General features: G+C 38.1%; 1 protein-coding gene across 8 annotated transcripts in view; it reads right to left on the bottom strand.

Moving 5' to 3' along the window:
* The window catches only part of MEF2C (myocyte enhancer factor 2C), a 166,587-nt gene extending 142,656 nt beyond the window's left edge, over positions 1–23,931 (bottom strand). For 2 of the 8 annotated variants that reach the window (XM_046666978.1, XM_046666979.1), the window contains exons 1-2: positions 23,762–23,931; positions 7,896–7,982 (exon numbers count right to left, since the gene is read on the bottom strand). The gene's annotated coding sequence lies outside the window, so the exon portion shown is untranslated. Of the gene's footprint in view, positions 1–3,398; positions 3,791–7,895; positions 7,983–23,761 lie in introns of those variants that run through there. The other 6 variants (XM_046666976.1, XM_046666977.1, XM_046666983.1 and 3 more) reach the window with 5 other exon arrangements.
* Positions 23,932–27,732: the final 3,801 nt, after the last annotated feature.

The following is a 27,732-nucleotide window of genomic DNA, read 5'->3' as shown; positions in this document are numbered from 1 at the left end:
AAGCAGCCAGAACTTGATGCCTGTTCCTAAAGAAGTGATGGAACTTAAAATTTAAGCAATGAAGACAAATAGATAAAGGACATGTTTGCTCTTATTTCACTATTGAAAGCCTGTCATTTGAAAACTGAGTTTTCCACTGTTTGAATGGCTCTGCATTACGATGAAGCAACAGGGTTGTGGTATCCTTATCTACAATCATTTGAAATTGGAGTGTCTTGCCATTCCTCGACAATCAGCTTTTATCTTTGACCTATCAAAATAACATGTGAACTGCGTAATCCGCCTTTTGTAAGGTGCACAGACTCTCTTGTCGCTCCTGGTTTTGTGAATCGCCTCTGTAATCTGGTTTGATTTCCTAAAGATGACAGATCTCGGTGAACAGTCAGGCTTTGCAGAGTGCAGGGCAGTCCACGCGCCCATGAGATTAAGGTACAGTGCTGAGGTTGGGGATCTTAATCACCCATCCTTCCACACAGCACACGGACTGCACCTCAGTGATTAAATCTTTTCATTGTGTCCAGGCAATCACTATCTTTACAAAATGAATATGTGCATTTTTACAAGTTTTAGATATTAATTTGTGCGGTGTTTTCTCAGAGGATGTGCTTTAGAGAAAAAAGTAGAACTTTATTAATAATCTCTTTAAAGTCCACTCTGTGACCTTTAATTGAACATGAAATTCTTCCATGTTGTTTTGAATCATGTCCCTGAAGCCAAGGTTCTCTGTTTAATAACTATTTTTGCTGTTGTTATGTAGCACAAGTGTTGCTGCACAGATATTTCCCCATTTTTGTCACTTTCTGAGATTTCATAGACTCAAAATATACCGCATGTAGAGTTGGGAAATAAAACCACAAAATATACTACAATAAACAGAAGAAAGTTTTGAAATATCATGTTATCTTATGCCAAGGAGTTACTCAGCTCGGTTTTTTATAAAACAAATTTAAATACAAGAAATCATTTATTAGAAAGATGTGGCTGAAGTGGTATGCAATTTATTGATTTGGTAATGTGAGGGCCAAGGAGGGAATTCATAGAAATCTGAAAAATCTAAAACATGATGCTTTTTCAGGATTCAATTTTGAATCATCAGATAGCTCTCTGCCCTACTGGAATGAACCATTTCCCCCAAATTTTGAAAAATATATTTGCAAAGAAGAAAAGAGACAAGGTACAGTAAAGTCCTAGTTAGTGAAACTTCGTGGATTTAATGTTAACGTACTTCCATTCTGAAAAGTTCACATATGTGACTGCATACTTTTAAAGTATGAACAGCTCAGGAAAGGTGGAAAATTAACTTTTTATTATAAAGTGCTCATTAAACCTAAGAGACACATAATATTTAATAAAAGTTACATGTTTCATATTGTCTTTCATTCTATTCCACATACATGCACAACAATTAGAATATAAATAGCATAATTAATGACTGAAGTAAAATACTGTCTTCAGTAAGAAGTCTGGAAAATATGCCACAAACACTCCAAAGCTGTATGAATTACATTAGTAAAAAAACAGGAGATTTTTATAAAGTTTCATAAAACTTGAAGTAAAATGACTGCCAACTATTATCTTCTTAATGTGACTGAGGAACTATATTTTAAACAATTACTGAGTTTAAAGTGTGTTTTGAGAAGAACTTTTAGAATTGAATTAGTAGTCTAATGTATAGCCATATGTACTTTCCTACAAAGAGAACGAGAGATGTGATTTTAGAGATTTTTGTCCTCTTGCGATAGAATATGAGATAGGTACATCTCATTTTACCTGTCAAGCTCTGAACCCACTTGCTTTAGAACTGCTTCTTTTAACTTAATAAATCATTTCAGGCATACACTAGAAGATAATAATATGGTTTATCAGTTGCATTATATTTAACCGAAACTGATAGAGAAACAAAGATATTGCTTGTGACATACTGGTACATACTGAACGTTTTCAAAGACTAGCCAAAACTGACATTTTTAAAAAATTAAATAAGATGTTTTATTTTCAAATTGGAGATTGTTAACCTATTTAAAGCTAAAATTAGTGCGCAATACAGAGGTGAAATGGAGTTCACAGGTGGTCACATTGCCATGCCCTACCAAGTCTCTAGGGGTTGGAGTTATTATACTCTACATCAACATCTTTACTCTGCAACCACAATTCCATTGCAAGGTGCCAGTGAAAAAGAGGCTGGTCACTCTTTTTGACGGTATAATGAAGTGGCTGGAGTTCCCTTTATAGAACTTAGAAAATATATGCAGTCGCTAACCATTTCATAAGACAGTTACTATTAGAGTTAGTATCAGATTCACAATAGTACAATGCACTTTGTGTCAAAGCAATTCTCCACTGAGGACCCGGTAAAGAACTGGCAGAGAGCCGGATTCTACTTATTATCCTGTCAGCATTTACATATAAAGGTATTTTGTACAAAAGACACACATTCCTGAAACATGAAGATAAAGAGCTTTTCCCCAAAAATAATAACTACTGGATCTAAAATAGTCAGAAATGTTTCAGATATAAAATTTCTTTTAAGACTCCGTAGCCATATTCTGGGAAGGAGATAACATTAGTGTTAAATTTAAATACTTGCATAATATTTAATAATACAATAAACAATGTGCCATGTCTATCTATGTTTCCTTGGTGCCAAACTTTATCACTGAGTTTGGTAACTTTCATCCAAACAGAAAGCAATTTAAGTGACTTAGCCTTGTTTGTTTTTAAACAGCTAAGTATTTGACTTGACCTGAACAGCACTGCAGATACCGAAATCCCAATACAAACTGTGAAATGTACAGACTACCACGGCCAGGGTATTACTTTTTGCCCACACCAATTAAGAAGCCCTCTATCAAGCCAGCTCTTTGGTAAGGGAAGGAGATGCACAAAGGTGGACTCTGACAGACAGCCATGCTTTAGCTCAAACTAATCCAAGAATTAGTGGCTCAGAAGCACAACCCAAAGCAAATCAGAGTCTTTGGGGGAACTCATAGGAGCATCTTTACACAGTGAACTAACGGCTACATCTTAAGGCATGTACTTCAAGGTCACAGACTATTCTGTGAAATATTAAAATCCACCGGGCTCCACACGCTCCACCATATCAAAGATGCTAACGACGTGAACTAACTTCATGAAACTTTAAACACACTGGTATGACAAGAACGAGGCAGGAGAGATTTCAATAACTGATGACAAATGGATAAGACTATCTAAAAAGTTACTTCTAGCAACAGACAAGGAAATCATGGAATCTAACGAAAAGAACGCACAACAAACCTCAACTTCAGCCTTCAAAAAGGCACAGGGAGAGACCTCGTGCCGTGGAATATCTGGATGCAGATTTCAGAAACAATACCCAAGCTATTTCTATTTCCTCGAGAAATGTCAGAGGTACTTACATGAAGGAAGACCCGATCAGATTAGTCCTTGGGATATTTTCCTTTCTTAAGAGAGAGAAAGAGAAAAAAAATAATAATCTTTACTTCATCCAGCCTTGAAGCGCTTCTCCACCTGATTCAAACATGCAGTCACGGCGACCCACAGAGAACCTTCAAAGTCAATCCAATAGCAGCCCGAAGATGTCTGGGTGTACGCGTGTGCTCAAGTGTCTGTGACTGCGAGCACAGCGAGCAGAGAGCTGGAGACGATGTGTGTGTGCGCGCGCGCGACGGGAGCGCGCGCGGGGGAGGCGCGCTCGGGGCCGCGCATTCGCGTGCGCCGAGGCCGCTCGGAGGAGGAGGAGGAAGAGGAGGAGGAGGAAGAGGAGGAGGAGGAGGAGAAAGTGGCTCTCAGCGGCCGGCCGGATTAAAAGTAACCAGACTCGTACAGAAAACTGCGTCCAGGAAGGAAGTGACAGAAGACGAATGGGAAAAGGAGAGCCGCTCACAGCCTTTGAAACATCGCGTAAAAAAGGCGGGGGGCGGGGGGAGTGGTGGAAAGGATATTGGGAGGGGAGGCGGGGGTGGCAGGGAAAACGGAGCACACGGGCTTGGGGTTCTAAGCAGCACGCCCGATGAAGTGCCTCTTGCCTTCTTTTTTCCCCTTAATTTTATTTTGTCCTTGCCTTTGCCTCGCGCTGCCTCTTCCTCTCCGTCTCCCTCTCCCTCACAATCCCAAACCGTTGACTCTCTCCTCCCGAGCTGGAGAAATCATCAGTTTCACTCTTGCAAAAGGGGGGCGGGACTAGACCTTGGAGCATTTTAATAAAACAAACATACAGCAGTTCCCTCCTCACCCCTCCAGTCTCAACTAGATTGATAAATTACTCCACTACACTACTTTAATTATGTATATGGTATGCAGAATAAATCACTGAACATCAGTACCTCAATCAAGGACTTTTAAATGATAATTGCATCTTGGTGAATCAATCTTTCCATTCCTGACATTTTGCTAATTTTAGTTTTACGGTGGGGTAATGGCACATGCCATACGCAAACCTAATGACAATTCTTTACTGCACGAAATGAAGACAACACCGCGAGCGGCGGCTCGCTGCTTTCTCCCGGCGCCGCCGCCGAGGACGCTCGGAGAACCGAGTCTCCGGCTGCCGCGCGCTCGATCCCCGGGGACGCTGCGAGCCAGCCAGCAGGAAAGTCCTTCTAAAGTCGGGATCTTTCCTCTGACCAATCGGAGCGCGACCCTAATAGTTGCTCTTGTGACTTTTCCCCCGTTTGGAGACGCGTTAACCACTTCATTCTTCCACCGGTCGGAGCGCTCCTCTGTTACTCACGCATAAAAGCCACCGTCCAGGATGTCTGCAGCACGCGATTCCAGCGCGCTTTTCCTGCACGCCCAGAATTCGGCTCTGAGAGGCTGGGGGGCTAGAAAGCGAGCCGAAATGCATCTCAAGTGGTAGTCCGTAATGTACAAAATAATAAAACAATTACCAGTATTTGAAATCTTGACTTCCTCGTGGGGCCGTGAACTTTCTAATCAGTTTGGAAATATTTACCGAGGCAGCAGCTTCCTCGGAGATTTCCCCCTCCACCCTCCCACTCTCTCTCTTCCACACCTTACTGGATTTTATCCAGGGCATTAACATGTAAACCAAACCAACTTCCCAAATGCATTAGGCTTCCCTATCCGATAGCTGATGACTTCACTTATCCTGAAGAGTTTCAGCTGCACAGGAAGCAGAACTAGAGACTGATAAGGAAGATACTTATGTTAAGGTTAAGCATCGTAAACACTTTTCCTTACCAAAAAAATAGGTTAATATTCAAGATTTAGGAAAGGCTACTAGAGATTGGGCACCTCCCCTCCCTAGCCAATTTACACCACTCCCAATAAAGCCAAAGATAAAATATACCAACTAGTACACAAACCATGGAAAGACAAGATTGCACGCCAGTAGGACTACAGATTATATAAAAATGTCTAAACCAAACTTAACAATTTTAATATTGTGAAAGGAAAAAGAGAAAATACATTGGGGAAATAATAACTGAATGTACAAGAGGAGACAATGGGAGTATACTGAAATATCTAGCTAATTAAAGGTATTTCCTCACTTTAAAAAATTCCTTTCAGCACTGTGTGTTTAACCCAATGACTAGTTGCATTTCCTGTCAAGTTCTGCGCTCTGCCTGAAGACTATTTTAACGGTGAGGACAGGGTGATTGGAAAAGCCTCCTGCTTCATTGTAGGGGCTATCTGATGTGAGGAGCTTTTCTCAGAAGAGTGGGTTCAACATTTAGGTGTCTGCCCCAAGGCTTCCCTTGAAAGGAGAAGGTTGATTTTACAGGCAAGTACAAGTAGATCTGAGCAACCTCCAGGCTTCTGGCTCATCACCATCGTGACTATCAGCACAGCTCAGAAAATTCTCTTGCTTTATTATAGGAAAGCATGGCAAACTGTCCCAAAGCAAAAACCATCTGAAAGAGTGATATTTCTTGCAGCTTAGTATCTACAATATATTTGTTTGCTTGATGTTTTTCATCCGGTGAGTTTGCTACTATCATGAATTCATTTTAAAAATATGGCAGAGGTAATCTATATCAGGTTTTCATTTAAGGTACAATTTCTTAAAAAAATCCAAAAATTTAAAGGTCACAGACATTTTGATTACTAAGATATGTCTATATATGGTGGTAAAAGTGAAATGAATTTACTTTTTTCCAGTCACAAAGTCCTGACAAAGCAAGCCATTTTGCAGAAACATCTAAGTTTTTTGCTATAATGCCTGAAATTAATGTATTGAATTATAACAGCCTATTTTACATGAGCCAAGTAGACACAGGCAATACATGACTTTGGGCCAGACTATTTTTGATGGATTATAGAGAATATTTCTATCTACCACAGTACACTTCAGTTTTAGATTGTTTTCCTTCAAAAAGAAACTATTTTACCTTTTAACATTTTTAAGATTTATTTAATACTAAACATCATAACAAACCCATAATTGTCAATGATAGTACAAGCATTCAAAAATATGTATAACCCCGCACTGTGGATAATTTGAAAATAATTCAGATCTGGAATATATCACAGTTGGCCTCTTAAAATATAAGATATTCCCCTTAGCAGATTTAGCTTCTTAATTATGTGTGATCTAAGTTAATATTAGTATTAGTTTCTTTCCCATGGGCCTCTATAGTTGTTCCAGAACAGAAGAGATTATGCAGAAATATACAGTAGAAAGTCACCTGAGATTTAAAATTATTTATTGGTCATCTATAAAGTGGTTAATCCAAAATGTGCTTTGTATTATTCTTTAAAGACTTCTGGACACTTTTTTTTTTTTAACCAAAATTAACTTGATCCTTGCTGCCTACTGGTCCTTGGCTAGGGTCAGAAGATGTTCTGGTGTAGGGAGGAGCTTGTATCAAGTGTTAGGAGGCCTGGACTCTCTGGTTCAAGATTGGTGCCTGACTAATGAGTGTGTCCTTTCTGGGCTTCAGTTTGCTTATGCGTTAAATGAATTCTCCAATCTATTCCAGTTCTATGACTGGAAAATAGAAAGTTCTTATATCATTTAAGCCAGTTGGAAGCTAGTGGCTTTTCTGTTCCTCTTTTCTTTAAGAGAAAATGATATTTGGAATTGATGTACTATTTAAACTAGCTTTTTTTTTTTTCCCAATCACCAAATATTCCCTTCATTAAATAGTTATCCTAAGTGCTTTATTAAACATGTAAATATATATTGACTTGCTTTTCCCCCAAAAGAATTGTTTAGCAATATATTTAATTAAAGAGCCACAGAAGTCACAGACAGCATGATCCTCAGGATTTTAACTCTAGGGAAAGCTGATTGCCAATTTCTCTTCAGGGTTGCACGCCATCTTACTCCACCCTCCTCTCTTTACGACATCCCTACATTAAATCAGCAGTCTGCTAACACCCCGTGCGCTGGTCTGCCTGCTTTTAAGCTTGGCCCATGCTGGGTGTAGCTCTTGAAGTGAGCTTTAAAAGATTATTTTAAAGTTAGCTGGGGTGGTTGCCACAGCAACCCACCCTAAGATGAAGAAAGGCTGTAGGTTAATCTACCCCTCAAGATTATTCAACTGTATAGTATTTGCTCTTCAGCCAGAATACTTTCAACACAAACAGGATCATTGAACATACTAGTTCGGAAAAGTATAAAAAGTAGTAAGATACAAATTCCAGTAGCATTAAAAAGGTTGTATCTTTTTATAGTTACAGTAGAGATGACATACATAACCTCCCCTGAAATGGAGTAACTGTAAAAGAGACTTGCAAAGGTAGGCCCGGAAAGGTGATGTGAGCTTGAAGCAAAATGGTATGGTATTGCTTATAATATAAAGCATACACTGGTTCTATAACTCTATCACTCTCATACATGTCTCCACTATAAATATCTAAGGACAAAGAGTTGGCAGTTTTATGAATGAACTTTGTGGTGGATGATGTGACAGATGTTAGGCACTCACCACTTACACGTACGGTCATTTGCCTTCCATTCTTTACTTCATCTCTTCATAGAAGTTACTTCACAGTTTGCAACTCTTCTTTGGCACCTTAAAATGTGTGAGTTCAACAAGGTATATAGTTAAAAAAAAGTTTTTAAGAATGCTGATACTAAAGTAGATTCAAATAAATTTATTTCTAAAACTTCTAATCTGAAGTAACATTAATGTTAATTCTAATTTTAAACCAAATGAATGTGTATTGAATATAAAATAATTCACATTATCATTAACTGTGATAATAATTATAATCTTTAATATAAATAGTGCCAAATATCTAAATTTCAAAAATTCTTTAGTTACAGCGTTAGCCCATGCACAAACACCATAAGGACTGCTTGTGATTGCAAATCTGTAATACACAGAGGATTTCTTATTCCAAGCCAAGGTTTTATCATATCCTTTATCTCATATCTAAAGATCCTATATTGATCTTTATTTTTGTATCTTTAATTTTATATCTGATGAAGAATTACAAGGAAGAAAGTCAAATCCATCATATCCCAAACTAACAAAATTTATCAAGTTGGGATACTGAGGTTGCTGAAAGGGCTTACTTTATGTGTTGCCTAAAGGCCCATTTTAAATACTTTTGAGATTAGTGATATGGATTCAGTACCCTTTACGAATTCTATTACAATAATACCCTATCCTTTGAAGCAGTATTGAACTGTATCAAGCACAGACGAAGTCTCCTGTGTTCTCATCTCTGTTTGAAACTAGCTTTCTACGACTTTGAGCCACAGATGAACTTTTCCTTGGCTTCAGAATGGGTCTGGTCCTCCCAACCTTGAAAGGTATCAGACCATGATGGTCAATATCCATTTTCCCATTTGTATTAGCAAGAAGACGTTTCATAGTAAAGACTCATTAAGATGTATAAAGCCTCTATATTTGGGTTGACATCTCTTAAGATTTATTTTTATTTTTAAGTTGCTTCAGAGTCAAGGCGAAAGGAAGGATTTGGGCCACTTTTATTTTAGGAGTCTTAGCCGAGTTCAGTCTTTTAAGCTCAGGCTCACGCTGAGTTAGTCTAAACTTGGTGACCGGTAGTCAGTATCAGGTGACCTAGTGAATTCCCTTTCTCCCAGCTCTGCGTGGCTTTCCAGTCTACGTGGGAATCATGATACACATCTCCCAGGGCCTTTTCACCTTACAGAAGAGCAATCTTCGTGAAATAATGTCTGAAAGATATGTTAAGGCTTTTAAAAATGCCACTACAAATTATGATACATTTCTTCCTTTTCCTGGATCAGTATGCCCAAATAAGGCTTGAGCAGTAATTTGCTTGCGAATGTATGGCTGACTTAAAAGTATCCATATGCACGGCTAAATTTAATGGACTTTACCTTTACTTAAAAAATTGTTAAATGTTCATTGGAACATTGATTCTATCCCATTTCTTAAAATATCACAGAAACCTTCAATTCAAAGAATGGATTTTCACACTTCCCCTTTTAACTATTTCTTCTAGATACCTCTCTACGTGTGTGCCCTTTAATTTTTAAAAATCTTTACCGGGGATCGGGGTGGGGGTGGGGGTTAAAAATCTCGTCCTCCGTTTGGGTGCCCACTTCTTTGTCTGCGAAGCAAAGGGCTGGGATTCAGTCCGGACAGCCCCTTAAAGACCCAGACAGGGGACGCCTCTGGTTTCAGCAGCTCACTCCGCTGAGTTATTGATTGCAGGCAGCAACAATCCCTCCAGATGATTTGTGTGGAAAGTGAATCCGCGCCGGCTAGGCGTTCAGCAGAGGCGCAACAGCCGCAACGCCATCCAGTTAATTGCCGGGCCTCCCCTGCAACACCGCTCTCACCACCTATGTGCTCCTTTTTCTGCCCGTCTCCACTTCCCCCCACCCACTTTTCTTCGGGCGGACGGTGCTGAGGGGGCGGGGGCTCCCTCCCGGGAGTGTTTCTAGAGCTCCGAGGCAGCTAGTAGGGGGTGAGTGCGCCACGTGCGTGCGCCACGGGCGAGGAGGAGGCGGCTCGGGGCCTTGCTGGGGGCCTGCTGGGCCTGGGGGCGCGGAGGGAGGGCCGGGCTGTCTGGCCGCGGGGAGGGGCGGGGGCGCGGTGCCGGGTTGTGTCTAGAAAGGTCGTGTCACGGTTTGGGGGAAAGCGGCCGGTGGCTTTGCGAAGAGGCCGCGTGGTGGTCTCTTGGGGAAGGGAGGAGGGCGCAGCGGTGGTGGGTGGGCTTTGGAAACGGGCGGTGGCTGTGTCAGGGGAGTTGCCGTGCTGGTCGGGTTTGGGGATCTTGGGGATGTTTCCCCTAGGGTGGCGAAAGACCATCCCAAAGAGCAGGGCATGAGCTCGGAGCGAGGCACATAATGAACCCACCCCCGCACAGTGCACAAAGCGCTGGCACGCGCTCCGCCTCCGGCGGCACAGGCTGCCCGCAGTGCTGCGAGCGTTTTGCGAGCCTAGGAGAACGAGAGTGGCTCGCGCAGGTCCGGCCGCCGCCCCTGTCCCGCGCCAGCCTGCCTGATGTTTCACCTGACAGGCCTAGAGGAAAGGACGGGTCCCGGGTGGCTGGATTTGATAGCCCAAGCGCTCAGGGTCTACAGGATTATTTTAAAAACTAACAGCCAATCGCTGGCTCTAGTAGTTCAGCTCCCTCTGTGGATATGTGCGCGTCTTGGCTGGGGAAAGGCCACAAACTACAAGGAGAATTGGGATACTAGGGAGAAAACCCACAAAACCCCCCAAAACTTCCTTTCCCTTTCCACCCCCCTTTATTTGTTAGCACGCGAGAGCAGTGCCTGGCTCTCTTGCCGAAATGCCATCACTAAATGCAAATGCCTGTGCTGTTCTGTGATCTGTCTGTGGAGCTGTACCAAGGGTGGGCGAAAGATCTGTGCTCCAAAGGCATCGTAGAGTGCTCGGGTTTGTATTGTCATGTTCTTGAAGCTCTAAGCTGCTACTGATATGGCAGCGGCTAGCTGCAAGTGGCTCTTTAAGTTAATCAAAATTAAATAAAACTTAAAGTTCAGTTCTTTAATTACACTAGCCGCATTTGAAGTGCTCAGTAGCCACGGCCGGCTAGTGGCCACCTTATTCGACTTGAGATGTTGAACATTTCCATCATCGCATAAAGTTCTACTGGACTGTGCTGCTATAGAGTTTAAGTGAATGCTGGTTAGAAAAAAAGAAAGAAGCACCCTTATGATACCAGCCAAATTTTAGGACACTCGCTGCATTTGCATTGCTTGGCACTGGTGTGGAAGGACTTAAAGTCAGAATTTCAGTATTTTCCTGCTGAAAGAGGTCTTAGGGAAGACACACAAGCACCTACTTTTCTTTTACAGAGAAAGGAAGTCAGGCCCAGAGAAGTTGAGATGCATCCCAAAATCATGCCATAAATTTGGAAAGAAGCTAAGGTCACCTGACAGGGTCTGCCACACTTTGTGCCAGCCCGGGGCACCTTGTGTGGGATCGGCTAGGCAAATTACAGAAAGGTAACCTGACAGAAGATTTTAGACAAAAAAGTGCTCTTTTGCAAGAGGAAATATATCTAAGCATTCCTCCAGGAAGAAATCCCATTTAATAAAGAAGAAGGTGCGTGGGGGATAACACTCTCTCCCAAACTAAAGATGTCTTATTGGTAGTGTCACAGATTCACATAATGCCTTTTGAAAGTGACTAATTGGGATGACATTGTGCTTACTTAAAAGATTCTGAGGAAATGGAATTATCCTTTTAAAGTAAGAACTAAACACTCTTAAGGTCAGGGAGGAAAGGTGTTCCACGAGGTGAGAATTGTTAGCAAAGCATAATCTTCCTCAAATTCGATGAAGATATTATCAGATCCATTCATTATGTCTTAGACTGATATCACTCAGGCGGCATTTGACCAGAAATGTTAAAAACTTGAACAAAACTTCATTACAGATTACACTGTCTGAGACATATAAGGCGACAGAACACATCATAAAGACTTAGAGACAAAGCATAAACTTTCTAACTTCAGTGTTTTATTTGTTTGGTTGGTTTTTGCCATGGTTATCCCTTATATTTCTTATTGTTATCTGGGGGTGAAATGTCAGTATTAATTCTGGCCATTTATGGTAATTAGTTTTTAAGTTAACCCTTAGTAAGGACCCTTAAGTGTTCAGATAAGAATACTCATGAATGATAAATAATTTTAAAACAATAACAGTAAAATGCTTTTTAAATCTTGGATTTCTCCTGAGCCAATGCATATTTGAGTTATTGTCTTTCTCCTAGTTACGATTTGCATGTGGTTCGTGATAGAAAGTGTTCTCATTCTGTCTGAAATCTAATAACCTAAGAGAAAATTTTTTAATTCTTCAAGTGCTTACAGATGAGGTAGAAGCCCTCAACCTATCCATGGCTGCCTAGTGAAAAGGTTGGTCTCATAGGAAGAAGCCGTGTGGCTGAGCCAGTTGGCTCTATCATGTGGTGGCTGTAGGATTATACAGAAGTTACTGAACTTCCCTTTGCCTCAGTTCCTTCATCTGTAAACTGTGGAACATACTCTCGAAACTTTGTTACGAGGATTAAAAGAGCTATTTAACATAGCGCACAGGGCTGGAAAAGTGGAAAACTGCAGCGAAAGTTAGCCATGCTTATTCTCCTGAAGAATTTCTACTCCTATACCGATAAGTTCCATATTCACCCATCCTGGGGCTGTCACAGCAGAAAATCTTGGAGAAGTAGGTTGTCAGAGCAGTAGGAATTGGTTCAGGATGAGAACTGTTGGTGAGTTTTACCTTGACAAAGTAGAGATGTCGTCAATCCTAAAATTCTCTGACTTCATGGGAATAGCTTGCCTTATTTTCCTTTCATAGCCATGGCACCTTTAGGATACTTTCAGGCTTCTTTTGTCTTTATTTATTTTTTCCTTCAGGGAAGCTTCCTTATACTTCCTAGCTGCTTGGTTGTTGAAAAGGCACTGGAAGCTCCAAGTCCATCCTCTTTTCACCCTGGTTGACCTTTGGAATGCTGTTGTCAGCCAAGAAGACATCCATATCTTCAGTCTCCTGCTAGCTTGAATTCTTTAGGGCAGAGCCTGCTCAGATTATCTCCTGATGTCATTCCAAGTGTCTGACGGCCATCTATGGCAACTGGGCTGGGCAGAGGCCTGCTGGGAAGGGGGAGCCCGTGGAATGCCTAATGGAGCATTCTGTTCAAGAGGGACCTAGAAGTCGTTCTCTGTGGCATGCGTGCTCAACATTACAGCTATATCTAGGGGACTCTTTACCAATTCTTGACAAACAGAAGCCATAGACATTTTGCATTTTTGGTTTTACATTTTTTTAGTAAAGTCCCCAGTTAGGATGTGCATGATTCCTATTGATTTCATGATTGCTACAAGTACGTGTTACAGGAAAAAACAGACTCAGAGAATGTTAAACAATTTGTATCTGATATTCGTGCTAACTCTCCTTGTTAAGAACACCAAGTTAAGACAAAGTCTAGAAAAGAGAGAATAAAGCTACCACACAGCAAAATGTACCTCTTTTCCTCTCTTTAGGTAATTTTTCCAAATGATGGTATTTTACTTAGCTGAGAACTTACAAAATTATTTCTAAAATATTTTATTTATAATTTGAAATTTCACACCAAGCAAAATAATATAAAATTTTCATGTTTTCAAGAAGGCAAGATCATGCATAGATTTATATACTTCCAGTACATACTAGAATTAAAAATAAGGAGATACATAATTATATGCATATTTTAACTTACTAGGGAAAGATAGAATTACTTTTCATTGTTTAAGATGAAGTCTCTCCAGATCATTTGAAATATGGGGAGAATTAAAAGTAAAATGCAATAAAACTTTAAATTTAAGTCGGTGATTAAAACCAGTTTGTTTTATCTGTGTAATACTAGTTCATTGAGTCGAAGACACAAACCAAAAAGGTCGGATTGCCTATAAATAGTAATGTTTTTAACTAAATTTGTAGTTAAATATTTCTATATCAATATTCATATTTGCAATACAATGATATTTGTAGTATACGTGCAAAAATAGTTCTATCTTATTAGAATATGGGTTGAAAGAAATGAGTTCAAAGTGCCTAACATTTAATGGCCACTCACTATTTGTCAGTGTCCTATTAACTGCGTTAGTTCATTTAATTGTATTAACTGCCTTACAAACTTTATTTCTTTTTATCCAAACAACAACCTTTAGACAGGTACTACTAGTCTCCCCATTTTACAGATTTTAAAGACCAAGCTTAGAGAGGTGACATTGTCTGCCCAGAATCACATAGCTCATTAAGTGCCAGACAAAGGACAAGAAACTTTGTTTCCAGTATTGCCCTTAACTATGACGTTACACTGCTTCCTTATACTCGTAACCTGTGCTCATTTGTAATCGACATTTTTTTCCCACCAGAAAGTATTTCCTAAATACATGTCGAAACACGTGTCATCCTCTTCAAGGTGGACACTTTAGGAGTGAAGTGAAAACACTTCTCAGTAATGTTGTCTGCGGGAGTGTCTATAGAAATCTCCTTAGGAATTTGCTATGCAGTCTTAACAGTCTCATTGTTGGCAAATCATTATCATTAGGGATGAATTGGTTGCTGAAACAAAAATCCAAACCAAATGTAGTGAAAAAGGTGCTTGATGGAAGCTGTGATGTGGTTATGGAGCAGCAGATTATTTGATACTGGCTCATAAACTGACACTAATGGAAGATACAAAAGAGGCATTTCACAGGTGTTCCTGATGGGAATTTGTAGCCTTTAATGAGATATTTTGGCGAGTAACACTCAAAAGTTCTGATAATTTTTTAAAAAGTCGTTTTCACTAATTAAAAGTTACACATCATGTGGGAACATCGTGGGAAATACCTTTTCAAAGAATTCACAGCAGGGAGGAAAGGGTCAATCAGAGACCCTGGGTTAGATTCCAGGCTCAGACGCTTAATAACCACGTGAGTTTAATTTTGTAAATATCCTTGTAGTAAAATGGGGAAAGTGGCAGGACCTCCCCAGGATGATGATTTTGCTGAGAGGAGGACATGAAATTGTATTCCTATAGCTGTTTAGTGCCTGGCAAGTGGAAAATGCTTAATAAATGTTAGCTATCATTGTACTGTTTCACTTTCAAGGCTATCCCATATTCCTGAAAAACCTCTCAATAGCTCAGTTATCTAACAATATTTTAGCAGATGTCTTCTTCTCTATCAGCTTTCACGCTTCAAAGCAGTTTTATTTCATAATAGAGCATTTTATATTTGAAATAAATATAAAATATATTTATGATAATATGTTGATTAAACCAATATATATTATACCAAGAAGTCTTACATTGTGGAGTTGCCAATGTATATTATCCTTGTCAGTGTTCATATAATATTCTTTGCAGAGAAACTTTCTTTTTGTATTCATATTTGATTTTATCAGACTTATGAAAATAATTGTATATCCATTTGTCCAGAATAGGGCTCCAAGATTTTATTTTTTAGTTACATCAGACATCTTCTAAGTTGCTTATTGATTACATAATCTTACACTCAAATTTAAGGAAGCTTAGCATAAATATATAGAATTAGTGGCTTCCTAGTTAAGTCTGAGATTTTAAGTCCTTCTACATTGATCTTATCTGTGTGGTGTGGGCAACAGTGTCAGGCTGCTGAAGTTTGCCTTTGTATCATCAACTTCCCTATCCTCACCTTCAACTTGTCCTTCCTTCCCTCTGGCATGCTCCACTCACCCAGCAGCAATTTGTAAAATCAATAACAGCTCTTTATTGAGTGCCTCTGTCTCCTCATGGCCTTTCACTGATGTGACTCTCAAGGTCCTTTTCTTCCTCAGCAGCCTCTTCATGTCCCACAATTCTCCTGGACTATGTTCTGTCAGAGGAGCCAGCCACTCCAACAACTCACTTCACTATCATCGTGTTACTCCTTTAGATGAACTTCTCTTCCAAAGTTTTCTGAAAAGAGTTCATAATCCAAAGGAGTATCCATGGTTCCATAAATTCCACAGATTCCCTGCTGTGTTGGGCAGGCGAGGTTTAGGGAGGAGATTGTCAGCCTGTCTCAGGTCCCTCCCACCGGCCACCACTTCATCTGCAGACACATAGGGAAGCCCTGGGTACACGTCAATGGGAAGCCTGGCTCTTACTTGAGGAAGACATTTTGTTGTTTTTGAAAAGGTTGGGATTGGATGATGAGCTCTCTATCAGCAAAATATCATGATGTTTCTTGAAAATTTGTCTACTTATTATTTTTTAAAAAATATAGTGCGCTTTAGTCCCTGTTGTTCCTGTCTCTTTTTCTGTTCCCTCTTTGCAGAGGAGGCACATAGTTGCTCCTTGTCCCTTGCGCCATAGCTACCATGTTGTCACTTGGTCTCACCCTGTGTGCACTCTGTTCTCACCCCCAAAAGCCACCAGAGGTATAAGTAGTGATTATTTCTCCAGAAATGTCTTGAAGGTGGTATAAGAACTCTATGACAAGAAAGGTGTTGCTTCCTGGATGAAGGGAAGAATTTGGAAGGGTTGGGGAGGGGTTCAGGGTTGGAGGGCAAAATTCATTCTGCCTTTTATCTCTTCTATGAAATCACTGATGAAGCATCTTCTTATGTGCGAAGAATGGAGCATGTAAATTAAATATTTCCCAACTTTGTATGGCGTTAGACCTCTAAATATGGAGCATCCATATCAAAGGGAATGCACTTTATTTTAAAAATCATCACTCTGAGGAGATTCAGAAATGAAGAGAGATGATTCTAAGTAAAAGATTTTGAATATTACTTAAAGAGGGGAAGTAAGAAAGATTTTACAATTTTCTTGGTTCTGTGGACCCCTTTGGCAATAGCTAAATAGCTAATCAATAGATTTACTCTCAACTTTTCCATTTCCTTCCTTCTTTCCTTCTTTCTTTCCTTTCTTCCCTCCTTCATCTTTTTTCTGTTCCATCTCTTTATTTTCAGTTGTAAATTTTTAATTTTCAGTTGTAAACTCAGTAAAGCCATAAGCATGCACACACACAGACAACCGGTTATTGACAGTTATTCAGGTTATTCAGGTTTTTTTCATTGCTTTGGAAAGTTACATTTTCTGTTTGAGAACCATGTCGGAACCATAGGATATTATTAATGATATTTTTCTACTTATCTGAAACACTTCAAAATAAAATACTGCTAACAAAGGAGCTTATTTCTTACCGATCAATGATGTATACTATAGACAATATGGTCGTGGAGGAGTTTCAATGATTATTTTTGTTATTAATCACTATAATTACTCTCTGATTACAATGATTAACTCAACACAAATAAGGTGTGTGCTTGTGTTGTTTATGTAGTATTTACGAAGGATTTATGTTCATCCATACACAGAGTCTCACCTCGCCCTTATGTAGCTAAGAGACTCTAGTCTCTGTAGCCTATGGCCACAAAATCACTTGCACACTGGAGAATAAAGCCTGTGGTTTCCCTTACATTATCGCTAAGCTATAACCTCTTAAATTCCCGAGGTCAGTGATGATTAATTGAGTATTCTAAAACTTGAATGTGTATGCATACATCCTTCTTATAATAAGCACTGTCTGTGCTGTTTTTTATGACTTTCCTGAAGAGTCAGTTCAAGCCATTTTTCGTATCTTAAGCTGTATCATTTAGTGCTTGAAACTCAAGTACAACTTGAGAATGATTTTTGGCTTCTCACCAGTACTGGGTGAACCGTATCATTTCCCAATTCACATAAAAATAATTAAAATAAATGAACTACTTAAGTGCAATTGTATCAGACAACAAATAAAAATAGACATATAGCATCTGTAGCTGCATCCATATGCTCCCTTTGAGCTCTCAGCACCTGAGATTGCTAAGTGCTAGTTTCTTGCTGCTGTAGCGCAGGAGAACTGGCCCGCTTGAAGAGGAGAAGGCTCCCGTGAGGACTGAACAGTCTAGCACAGAGGACAGTTTATCAGAGTGCCTCAGATCCACCCAGATTCCTGGGCCCCACCGCCGGCCCCTTGAGACACAACCTCAGGGCTCTGCATTTAACGAGCTCCTTGCGTTTCTTCTGTACATTTTGTTTGCAAGCCACTGCCTTAGGGTAAGAGTCAGCCTGAGATCTGCAAAGTCCTTCTAGTTCCCTAACTTTACATTTTCTCCATTATTTGTTCCTGTTCTTTCAACTAATCTTAACAAGTTTTATGGATTAAATTAGTGAACACCTTTCGGAAAACTAAGATTGAGATTTCAAAATGATATGAATATTTCCACTGCCTGTCTTAGTTCCTATTATAAACAAGCAAAACAGACACCACATATATTCTGCCCATTGTAATTAGAAAATGGATTCAGTGGTATGGGGACCTAATTGTCTCACATTTCTGTACAACTCTTATCTTTACTTATCTGAGGGGTAGCGCTTATCTTTTCTTGGATGGAATATGTTCCTTGTATTCTGGTATCTCAGCAAGACCTGTAAAATGGGCCTCAGATCCAGGGACCTTTACCATTAGTGACAACTGACCCACAAGCACGTGTGTGCCTCAGTGACTGCCAGCTCCTTGGAGCCTAGATCCTGCAAGCAGGACTAGCACTGTTCACGATCACTTAAGAAATGTGGCTTTTCACTAAAGACACTTTCAGTCAACACAAATGTTCCTTATGACCTCAGTAATTACCTCTGTCTGCAGAGCAGTTGTAAGAGGCCTTCACAACGTTGCCATCCCAGGCAACACGGTGATCCATATTTCCAACCTTTTAACCTCTCTCCATACCCAGCTGCTGCCGTTAACCTCTCTTGGATCCAGATATTTTTAACACTTCAGATTAGAGATTCTCTGATGTGCCTGTTTCTTGTTCCAAAGTTTTTCTGACATGAACAAACATTCTCAGGCTGGCTTATGGCAGTGAGTGTGGTGAATATTTTTTTCACTTAAAAATTTTTTCTCCCATTTTATAAAACAGAAAACATTAAATGACCATTAAGTCCTTTGTGTCAACTCAGCCTTACAGAGCATACTGAAAAGTTCAAAGCTATGTGTGATAATATAATTTTGAGGGGGAGACATTTCATGTTTTGTTACCAGGGTACCCAAGTGGCAAAAATATGGCCAGCTGGTCAGTTGTGTATTAAAAAGTGATTTTGTTTTACCCACTGATTTCACAGGCTAAATACTGGTGTTAGTTTTAATTATTTGGAATGTCGACATGGCAGGCTACTTGTAGCAGTAGCGAGAGCGCAGGGCATGCCATTGCAGGCAGAAACCCGCCAATATGGTCCAGAATCCTTTTGAGACTTCACAGGAAGCAGAGGGCACAGCTTCTATTGGATAACTAAAACTTCCTTCCCTATGGTTTACACATGGCCCAGCAGAGTCTCATCCCTTTAGTAGCTTCCCAGAGGTTACATGACTTGTTTCCAGTCACAAAATTACTAAGCAGTGAAACAGAGTCTACGACTCAGAGCTGCCTACTCCTGCTCTGGTTCTCTTTGGACAGCACCCTTCAACTCTAAAGAGAAGACGTTTATGATCCTTCAAAGGCACACGAGGGATAAGTCATTCACTTTCAACAACATCCCTTTGAGATGCAGCCAGATGACTGAATTTATTTGACTCTTGTGATTTTTGCATATTCTGCTTGGACACCTCTGTCTTTCACAATTGTTAGAAATGGATATTATTTACTGATTATTTTGCTTGCAATTGATTTGCATACTGTTATTGCCTATTGTTAAATGGTTTGCTGATTAATGACTAATGTTGATTTGGACTAAATGTAATAGAATAAGCAAATACATTTGTCAATTTAGATATACAATTTAGTTCCTAAATGGTATCATAGAGCTGTTGGAGATTATTTTAGGTGGATCCCTTGTAGGGAAACCCTTGTCCACAATTTTCTCCTGTATCCTAAATCAAGGTTTTAAGCTCCCCACCCTCTTTTCTTTTATTCATTTGCTTCTTACAGCAAATATAGCTCCAAAGTCCAGGGTTAAGATAAACATTTTAAAATTCAGAATGTGATAGATATCTTCTAAACAATTTCTTTTCTGGAGGGTCAGAAAAGAATTAAGTATTTTGTTTGAATGGATTTTCATGACTTTGACCGAATCAGTATGTTGTGCAGCATTGTCAACAAATTATATTATAGCAAGATAAAATATTCCTATAATTAATAATTATTTGAATAAATATCAGATATTTATATTAATACAGGTTTATTGAGTCATAGAATTTCAGAGCTCTTAGGAATCACTTGCTGATGAGGCCTCTGGGGTCCAGAGAGGTTTGGTAATTAACACACACACAGAAGCTAGCTAGTTGTTGAGTCGGTTATACGACTGTTCTATGAACAGTTATATGAACTGTTTAATGTATTCTGCACTTGAGTACTACACTTCTACGCTTGTGCTTATGCTTCGGTATGTTTGGTATTTTTAATTATCACCTAATAATTAAAAAAAATTTTCAATCTGAACTTTTGATTGCTGTGTGCATCTTCCAAACATATATCACTGCCATTGATTATTTTTTATTTCTACTATTTCATGTACAATAGAAATTTTTTCAGTTTGGAAATTAGTTTGAGTGGTAAAGAGAATCTAAAAAAGAATTTATACAATAGATATTTTAATGTGTTTATGCTCTTGTTTTTAAGCTACATTTTAATATGCTTTCATAAAACTGCGCATTTCTCTAATAAAGTGTTTAAGTTTGGTAACTGAAAATGGTTCTCCAGAGGAATGTAAGTCACATTAATTTTCCGTGTGCTCCTTTTTTTACTTATCGTTTGACAATCCGCGTGTTTAAAGTCTAACAGAGAGAAAAAAATCACTGGATGTGAAGTTGGGAGCCAGAGCCGAGTCTGCATCTTTGTCCTCGTGTTGGTGACCTTGGGTAAATTTCATTTTTGTGCTTCTGTTTCAATTTCTTTAAAATGAGGAATTGAAAGCTTCAAAGACTGTTTCCCACAAAGAAAAGACTCCATGAGCTCAAAAGAAGATTTGGTTGAAAGAAATGTGTGGGCATCGTTACCTGGCTGCTCAGTATTTTCATGGACACACACTTGTTACATGCATCTGAAGTTCCTTTAAGGAAATTAACTCTTTGTAGGTGTGAGATATGGACATGGACAGAAGTGGATAAATAAGAAAAGGAAGGGGAAATAAGTTGATGACAAAGGAGAAATTGTAGGCGGTCAAAATGATTCCCCTTTTACTTCTTTATATCTACAGTCTAGTTATTCCTATTTGCAAACCTACTGGCACCAGGTATCATCAACAGGGATGAGTAATATGTAATTTTTATCTTTACTGGGTTACATTTGGCCCACAGACAGTTGACAGCTGTCAGTCATGTGGCTGGTCAATGAGGAGATATGTATAAAGCTGCCAAAATATTTTGTTTCTTTAAATACTTACAAGTAAACCATTTTAACTGGAAACTTCTTTGTCCTGATATTAAGTAGGTTGATATTCACAATATTGTTTATTGAAGTTAGTTACAGGGGGAATCAAGATTTTCCCAATGAATGTGTAAGGTAAACAAAATGTTTATCAAATGTCTTTCTGAAACAGGAGAAAACTCAATTTTTCTCCGCTATAAATAGCCTGTACTTAAGATACGAAGATGTATTGCAAATGATGCTTAAAATGCGTATGTTTTAAGATTAAACTGTTAGGGCCCGTATGAGTCATTGCAACTTTAAGCCATAATTTCTGTAGAATTAGTAAAAGAAACCATTCCCATACAATGAAGGAGGTATTTTTGTGGCACAGAAGTTGAAGTTTTATCAGAAAGGACAAATGTAGCTGCATGTCAAACTAAGTATTCAAGCTTTTCATAATTAAAAGAAAAAAATCATAGAGTTTTAGATTAAGCCCACAATGCAGGGCATAGTTGAAATGATAAATTTTAGTTATTTAGAAGTATTTGGGTTGTAACTAACATTGTTTCGAATGGGTTCAGTCACACTGAACTCATTCACGAGTCATAAAAAATAGTTTGGAAGAAGCTTTTGTATTGCTTATACTTAGTGTTAATGACAAACTATGTAATAATTAAAGTCAAGAGTAACGCACATAAAAACTTAAAAGTATAATTCTGAAGTTGACTTGAGTGTGCGTTCAGTTTCGCAGTAGTTAGTCATTTTGAAAAGCAAGTGCTCTGATTCTTTAGGGTTATAGTATTTAACACACTAGATAAATAAAAAATTATCAAGTGCATGGAATACAAACTCAGTCTTTAAGAGACAAGTTATCTAAAAATTCAGTGACCCTGGTTACTCGGGTGCGAGAATCAATGTAATGAAGATGACGAAATATCACACAAAAATAGCAGTTTAAAACTACAATATATTCCTTTTTAATAAATACAATATACTTTCATTTTCTGAGCCGTATTCTACATGTCATAATTTCTAATGAAAATCAGATTTGGGTTTTAATTTTTTAAAATATGAGTCCGTTAAAATGTAGATAAGATTGTGTTTTAAAAATATTAGTTTTTTTGGTTGGGTGGATCATTTCTGGTAATTTTTAAATCAGAAATATTTCATAATTTTAAACAACAATTAAGTCAGTCTAAAAGAATATGATACTTATAAATGTGTAGCATATCTATGTCATCACTGATTTGAAAATTGTTTTAGATGAGGTGGTCATTAAAAAAAGTCAGATCTTATTATTTTCCCACTAAACAATTATGTATTAATCATGTAGATTGAAAATTATTTATGGGATCATCAGACTAAAACAATTGCCTCGTAGTATTAGTAATTTATATTGGTAGGAGCCTTTCTCTTCTTAAGTACCAGTGCTACCCCCCACAGCCCAGAAAATTGATTTTATGCATAATAATTTATAGCATTCTTGATCAATGTATGCTGTGTGTCTTTTACATTCATTAGCCCGTGTTGCTTGTGAATATGGTATTTGGTTATTAAAATGGTTTCATATGTTTACTATGTATGGTTCCTAGCTTTGAGCTCCTTACTTGTTTAAATAAATGTTTTCAATTTGTTATAATACAACAATTTGTAGAGAAATGCTGTGAAGTATAGTTAAAAGAATGAGTCCTTGAAATAGAATCACTTTTTAAAAATATGTCCTAGCATGTGGTCTCACTTTTCCATGTTATGCATTAATTAAAATCCTATTCTGAACAAAATATTTTTGCCTAAACTTTTGAATTCACAAAATAAAAATACCAAATATATAAATGTACTAATTTTGGAAATCAATGACGTAAAAACATACTTAGTACTATCTTGGTTGTTTATCCCAAAGATTTTTCTCTAAAGAAACTCTTTGCAAAGTTATGAGAAAATTTCACCACTTTTAGTTATTAAATATTCTGTGCAATACGTTTTAAAAAATATATTAAAAATAAAATTAATTTCATATTCTCTCTAAACATGTTCCTGTCCCATGCACACATAAAAAATAATAGCATATGAAACATTTGAAAAGAGCATGTACCATTTCACATTTTTATTTGGAGATTTATTGAAAAATAACATTTTGTTCATAATAGATTATGACAATTAGATAAAAAGAGGCAAAATGATATTTATGTGTTTATTTAAATAGTCTAGTATAATATATGTGATTAATTCTTCATCCTTCAGAGATTGAAGATAGTAATGAAAGAGATCAACATTAAAAATATAACATATTTCCTTTAAGAAACTTTTTTTAATAAATCTAAAAAATTGTCAAATGGTACCAGCTCTGCTTCTACAGAAGGCAAACCCACTGTTAGGTTAGTTGGCTCTGATTCCAATGGTCTCATCAGCTTTCTGAATGCAGGTACCTCAGCAGTGCCTCTTCCAAGATAACAAAACCAACTTTTAGAAATTAAAAAATTTATTTTGGCAATTGAAACTCACCAGTGCCTTTCTGCTTCTCCAGGAAGTTGTACCCGTCAGCACCTGCTGAGGGCTTTGTTGTCCAAACTCTGACAGGTAAAAAAATTCCTGTAGAATAAAGCCAGACCAGCTGGCTTTGAAGAGAAACCCCCCAGTTTGGGCTGCGTTTGCCTCCTCTCCTTTTCTATGAAGACCCAGGCTTTCCCCCCTTGATCGTCAAGCCGTAAGATGCGTGATCCCTGTGCACAAGTGTCTGGCAGGCCGAGGTGCACCTGTTCCTGTCACTCTGGAGTAAATTTAGCTGTAAAGGTATCACTGACAACCAGACCTTTGTCAGTGCTGGCAAAAGAACACAGAATTGCTCCCCTCCCCTACCCCCTTCCAAGCCCCTACGCTGCTAGTTCATATGGAAAATCTCAAATCGGAAGTCTATCCAAAAATCGTTCCCCAAAAATGAGATTGCTTTCATATGGTAAAAAAGTAAGTTTCCTCATTTCACACAGACTTTAAAATTATATTTCCAAGAATAATCTTGGAACAAGACAAGTTTTTGTTCAATTAATGGTGACTGGAAACTTCTTAATGGAAACATAGCACACACTTACTTCATTTCAGGTTATTAAATTGTGTTAAGCGTTAGAGTTGGTTGCCATTCTTTGCTGTAGCTCATTTGTTCTTTTTGATCCAAAGAAATATTAGAAGCTTAAAACTTATCACATAGGAGGGATTAATCACGCTACCAAAATTAGAAAGCATGTAGTTCTGAGAGACTGAATGTCCAAATTGGATGCTCATAGCACTTAAACTCTTGAGAATCTAGAATCCACTACAACATTTAAAATGGCAGCTGATGTCTATGGGAACCCTGGATGTTTAGGAGCTGGCTAAAGCTAGAGTTCTCATACTCTTTGATTAAGGTAAGGGCATTTGTCATTTATGTGACTATTTCAGATTAATTTCTTTATTGATGGTTTGAGAACAATTCCTTTTGAAAGAAAATAGAGAGGCAGGCAGCATTCATTGATATGTCTGACATCAATCTGGTCGTCAAGATACGTAAAGCAGTCCAGGGAGTAATGTGCTTAGCCAAAACATTCTGAGCTTCTGCTTAGTAATTATAATTTCTTAAGTGGTGTTAAAAGGAGTTGTGCACAGTACCTGATCTACCATATTATTGCTGTTTACAAGGGTTGGGTATGATGAGAAAAAGAAATCTGGATCAAAATCAAAAATGCTTTGTAAAATAAACAAAGTTCCTATTTACTTACTATGTATAAACAGCCACTCACCAAGCCTCATTTCTCCACAGGGCACCACTTTCAGATAAAAACATAGACCTGAATGGCATCATCCAGTATCCAAGGAAACCATGTAAGTACCTCTCTCACTGTGTACTTCTCTTATTCAGAGTTTAAAAGCTAGCTGAGTACTGAATAAGTGAGTGTTTTTATTTAATAATTATGCAGGAGGTACTTTTTAGGAGCTTGCTAAAAAGAAACAGGTTCTTGATTGTAACATGCGTCATAACAAAGCCCTTATGTTTTCATCATATTTCATAAAATTATGTTTAGTCCCAACCTTTCGATCAATTTTCGTTCTTAGGTACAAAGCAACTACTCAAAGTCCTAATGAATTGAGAATTTCCAACTTTTCCAAGACCCATTAGTGTCTGAGAAACAATGTTTCAGAGGCCTTACGCCAGGAGTAGTTACCTAATTGTAATAAAACTCTTCAAATTTTAAAAATTTAGAAAAAATTGCTTGGAAAATAATATTTTATTGATAAATATTTATAGCAATTTATTTGATGGTAGACTTGCTGGGGGAGTGAGCCAGTGAGCAAAGAGATGAGGTTACGTATTTAAACAATGCAAAGAATCTTGAAAGCAAGTGCAATTTCCAAGATGCAAAAATCTGCAGAAGGTTTGGGAGATGGGCATACTCTTTTCTTTCTTTCTTTTTTTTTTGCCCCCAAACTAGTGTACGTTTCTGTAGCTAATTTCAAGGTTTTAGCTAATTTTTAGGAACTATGGAATCTAATGTAGAAATTTAGTATCTAAACAACATGCTATTCTGGAGAAATATCCATTTCTAAAATATTTGGAATATTCCGTTAATTATTTCTTTACCTAGACTTTATTATTTTTTTCATATTTGCACCATCTACTCTTAACATCACATTATTTTCAATACTAAATGATTATTCATTATTGTTTACTTTTTCATGAAAATACTTAGAACCTTCTGTATACTCTTGTAATTATAGACCTCTTTTTTTACCATCTGGATCAACTATATGATTTATCTAGTCTTTAGATACAGACATAGTACTTTTCATCAAGGTTTTCAGGAGTTGCATTTAAATGCAACTGGCTTAGTTAGCCCTGTGGCTTGGAGTTCTTTATATTTTTTCATTTACTTTTGTTACTCTTATATTTCTGTCTTTCCTCTGCAGCGTGGTTCCTTGCTAAGCATAAAAGGTAAAGACATCTCTCTTTCATTTTCTCTGCTGAGTTAGAACCTTCATAGTCAATGTCTAACCGCAGGCAATTTTGTTTTCTCACATGACAAGTCAACTTGTACTGTTTATGCGTTTCCATGTTTCTGTCTTTTTATATATGTTACAAAATGCATCTTTCTGAATTGAGAGATGAGAAGTTTGTGTTAGACTAAGGAATTTGCTGGAATTTTAGAAGGGTGTAAGAGTAACGGCCTCTTCACCTGGTAGAAGGGCCTGGCTAGGAAGTGATTTTTTTAATGGTTGTTAACAGACTTCACAACTGTGGCGTTTGAGGCCTGAAGTACTGCCCTCTAAAATAGGAATTCCTTGCCACAAAATAAAGGTTGGGCCATTGCTGGGTAAACTTGTCAGCAGAGCAGAGTTAGGATAGATCTTTATAAAGGAAGAAAATGCAAATCAAAGGGAAAGACTGGCTAATGTTCTAATTCCCTATCTTGAGGAAATAGAATCTTTTTTTTTTTTTTTAAAGATTTTATTTTTTTCCTTTTTTCTCCCCAAAGCCCCCCGGTACATAGTTGTATATTCTTGGTTGTGGGTCCTTCTAGTTGTGGCATGTGGGATGCTGCCTCAGCGTGGTTTGATGAGCAGTGCCATGTCCGCGCCCAGGATTCGAACCAACGAAACACTGGGCCGCCTGCAGCGGAGCGCGCGAACTTAACCACTTGGCCACAGGGCCAGCCCCGAGGAAATAGAATCTTTTGAAATTTCATTCTTCCTGTAGCGAGAGGAAAAAGAAAATCTATGCTACAATGCTTCTGGCAACATTTTAACTATTTACATTAGAATATAGATTTTCCAGAAAAGTCATTTAATTTTAATTCAACCTCTTAGAGAAATGAAAAATGGCTTGATAGAAATAGATTGATATATGCATATCCATTCGTCAGTAGTGGTCTCTCTAACAAAGACCATCATTATTGAGTCGAACTTTCTGTGATGATGGTCATGTTCTATATCTGCCCTGTCCAATGTGGTAACTGGTAGCCACATGTGGCTACTGAGCACTTGAAATATGGCTACTGCAATGGAGAAACTCAATTTTGAATTTTGTTTAAATTTAATTAATTTAAATTTACATAGACAACTTGTGACTAGTGGCTACTGTGCTAGTATTTTTCTTTCCTGAGAAATTAAAATACCCTTTTGCAAAGTGTTTCTAATCCTTTGGTGTTCCACCATATAATATGATTTTTTATATTTACGTTAATATTTGAATTATCATTGGAGTGGAATTTCTTTATAACATTTTCCCAGAGATGAATGTTTTTAATACTGTTGATGGGAAGACTTTATAACATTGTTTTATAAGCCTGGGGTAGTAACTTTGAAAATGGCCGTTATAAACAAGGCTGTGTCTAAAAAGAAAAACACTCTAATGAAAGTTCTAAGTATGGTGATAAATATTTTGGAAAGTTCAGTTGCAATTTCTGCAATACATCCTTGCAGATAATTCCCAAAATGTAACCAGCCTA

This window comes from Equus quagga, chromosome 7 (genome assembly GCF_021613505.1).
Source record: "Equus quagga isolate Etosha38 chromosome 7, UCLA_HA_Equagga_1.0, whole genome shotgun sequence".
NCBI classification, from domain to species: Eukaryota; Metazoa; Chordata; class Mammalia; order Perissodactyla; family Equidae; genus Equus; species Equus quagga.
This window is presented reverse-complemented; position numbering and strand designations above follow the sequence as displayed.